Source organism: Puma concolor, chromosome D2 (genome assembly GCF_028749965.1).
Source record: "Puma concolor isolate L17-30 chromosome D2, mPumCon1.1.hap2, whole genome shotgun sequence".
NCBI classification, from domain to species: domain Eukaryota; kingdom Metazoa; phylum Chordata; class Mammalia; order Carnivora; family Felidae; genus Puma; species Puma concolor.
Window position 1 is genome coordinate 23,892,883 of NC_141677.1, and position 3,639 is coordinate 23,896,521.

Genomic DNA, 3,639 nt, shown 5'->3' on the forward strand with positions numbered 1-3,639 from the left:
CCTTCTTTCACATTCCACATAGCTTTCTTCTTTTGACATTAATTGATATTTAGTATTCGAGACATGAGAGAGTCTAGATCTCAAAGAATAATTTCAATCCCCAAGCGAAAAAAACGGAGTGATCTTGAATATTTTGAAATAACGTGGATTAAAACTGTAAAACCAAACAACCTGTCACATTTTTAGATACTTAACATTTTCACTCGAAAATGGTCTGGTGCAGCGTTCTACATTTAATACCAATAAAACATAGAGGATAAGGATTTGTTTTTTCAGTTTCCATTTCCACATACTAATTGTGTAACTATGATACATAAGCAACTTCCTACATGGGGGCACACAGCCTCGTTCTTGCTCTAAAGAGTGCTAATAAAATATATTTTGATGTTCTCACTTCTGGCTGGAAAGTTTTTAAACTGATAAGAACAGATACTACATTTGATCTTAGCCAAAAAGCTGAGAAGTGATAGGCAGAAAGTTTTTAAAAGCATAGGGATCATGTCAAGCTGTATTGAGGAGAAGCTGTAAAATGAAGAAATGGCTAGAAGAAAACAGAGAAGTTCTTGGCCTGTGGCCAAATTATGAAAATGGCAAAACTTGTCCATGGTACTTGGTTCTCATAAACATCCTGGCCCTTCTCCTTACTGTCACAGTTCAGTGACTTCATGGTCCCTGCGCTGGCTCTGGGGCAGGGAATCTGAAACTCATTCCCACCGTGGGATAAATGACTTATACGGATTCCTGCTTTAAACATCGAAGTGAAAAATCCATAATGAGCAGGAAAGAGCAGGAATGGTAGGTGGGAGGAGCATTTTGGAGGGTGAGGATTCTTTCAGTATGCATAACATACTATCAGCAAGGCACCAGGTATGTGCTACCCACAGAAATACATGTGCATATGACATGTTTAATGACTCACTGAGTCTATAAAGAGCACTTAATATGTAGTATTAAAAAAAGAAAAGGTGGGGCGCCTGGGTGGCTCAGTCAGTTAAGCGTCCGACTTTGGCTCAGGCCATGATCTCACAGTCTGTGAGTTCGAGCCCCATGTCGGGCTCTGTGCTGACAGCTCAGAGCCTGGACCCTGCTTTGGATTCTGTGACTCCCTCTCTCTCTACTCCTCCTCCACTCACATTCTGTCTCTCTCTCTCAAAAATAAATAAACGTTAAAAAAATTAAAAAAAAGAAAAGGTGCCCAAGATAAGAATGCTTAGATTTATGGCATATCTTTTATATGGAGTGTGATCCTATTAAAAAAAAATGTAACTCAAAATGAAAACAAAATACATAGAGTGGTAGAGATATAAAGCCTTGAGAGATGGACTATCAAAAATTGTTACCAATATTTAGTATTCATTTTTATACATTGGTAATCACTTGTTGAGCCTCTACTTGAGTGAATATCTGCCTAGAAATTCTTCTAGGTACCACTAGCTGTGTTACCTAAATTAGATTGTTCATTGCTGTCCATTCAATAGCCAGTCCCAGATTAGTAATTATCAGCAATAATAATGATGATGATTATAGCATCATTTACCCAAAATGGTCTTAGAAACCTACTACTGTGATTTTGTTTTAGCATCATCTGCTCTCAGCCACTATCAGATGGATTGCGGATGGTCACCTTACCTTTAGGCCTGAGTTCTATTCATTTGTTTATTCAACAAGTACTACTGAGCACTTACTCTGTAAAAGTCTATGCTAGGTACTATGGGAAATGCCAGGAGGAAAACTACACAATCTTTGTTCACAGTGAAATTATAATATAGCAGGATGTGTGTGTGTGTATGCATGTATACATGTGTGTGTGTGCACATGTCAAATTTAAATGCTATAAGACATGTTTGTCCAAGATGTTAAGATACCCAACACAGGGAAGGGGATTTTTAGTTAGAGTGGGTAGGGGATAAAGAAGAGGAGTGGGAGACATTGGGGGCCTGCATGTGCAAGGGAATTTGGGGGCTGGGGCTAGAAGGATGGTAAGGCACTACAAATAATGGAGTGGTCTTAATGAAGAATTGAGAAAAAAGAGACATATTAGCCAAATGGTAAAGATTTCCACTTGACTGTGTTACGGGTTAGGTGTAGGGGTGTAGAGGAAGTAAAAGTTGGGAAGATAAAATTGGGAAAGAGCACCGAAAACTTCAGATTTCCAGATAAGGGGATTGAACTTTATTTACAAGATACTGGTGAGTCACTGGATCTCTTTGAGCAGATGTTTGACATGACACGAGTTGTGCTTTGGGAGAATTACTCTGGCATCATGGATAGGATGAGTTGGACTAAAGAGAAGGGAGAATGGCTTCAGGCAGTCCAAACAACTGTCCCAGTAGCTCCGGTCAAAGAAAATATGGACTTGAACTAGAAGGTGGATAGAAGGGGATAGGAGTAAACAAAATTTCTGGATGAATTAATGAAGTGGCTGGGAGGCAGCTGGGAAGGTGTCACTTGAATCTGGGAAGATGTCAGTTGAATTTTTGAGTCTCCCCAAGTTCCCACAGACCAGTTTTTCTTGACTTCAACACTATTGATAATTTGTATTGGACAATTCTTAGTTGTGGGGCTAAACTGTGCATTGTAGGATGTTTAACAGCACTCCTGGACTTTCCTCCCTAGATGCCTATAGTAGCCCCCACCCCCACTCCCATCTCATCTCCATTTGTGAAAATGAACCTGTCTCTAGACATTGGCAGGTGTCCTCTGGAGGACAAAGTCATCCCCACTTGAGAACCACAACCCTATATAAAACTAATAGAGCAACTAGAATATAAAATCTAACAACCCGCATAAAATATCTCTGTATATATCTTCTATTTACCTAACTTGTCATCAATCTATCTATCTATCTATGTATCTACAGTTACTAGGTTTTAAGGTATCTCCACAAACCCTAAAATATGAATGGGTTGGGGGAAAATGCTGAGAGCCAGGAGAACTGTGCATAGTCATCATATTTGTAGATGGAAGTAAAGGGAAGGCAACGTGGATTCTGAAGGTCAAGAGTAACAGAGCACCCCCACATCCCTGGGAGGTGCTCACTGGAAAATGTGGCTGAACTGGGGCATAGTTGTGCAGATGAAAATCACTGTGCGAGCAAGGGGACTGCGTCTGATAAGATCTAATGGTGCTGGAGCAACCTGGGCCTTATCTGCCATTGATGATAACAAGCCAATATTCCTTTCCAGCACACAGCTTCTGAACTGAGAGGACCAGGGACAAGAGGGGCAAAAAAATCAGATGAGAATGGGATGGGGACATGGAAAAGGGAGAGCTCACAAAGCACAAGGCCAAATTTTGAAAAATCATTTTGAGGGGGAAAAAAAAAAACAGAAGAAGGAGTTTAGAATCATGAATCTGAGAGTTATTTTGGCTTCTCCTTCCCCCTAAAAGTTGACGAAAACTCATTTACTTACATGTGAGCAAAGGAAAAAGTATGTAGTCTAATAGAGAGAATGAAGAACAGAATAAAATTCCACATGGTCTGGGAGACACATGGAAGATGTGCCCACAAAACAAATGAAAACTGAAACCCAGAATTTCAAAGTGAGCTAAAAGCAACCAAGTAAAGGGTAGAGGCCATGACAATTAATCACAAATGGAAAAACTCAGAAATGAGGTGATTAGGAAAATTTTAAGAGA

The 3,639-nt window shown here is 39.9% G+C and overlaps 1 pseudogene; it reads right to left on the reverse strand.

The window, feature by feature from the left end:
• Positions 1-358: 358 nt before the first annotated feature.
• Positions 359-468, reverse strand: LOC112854913 (U2 spliceosomal RNA; annotated as a pseudogene).
• Positions 469-3,639: the final 3,171 nt, after the last annotated feature.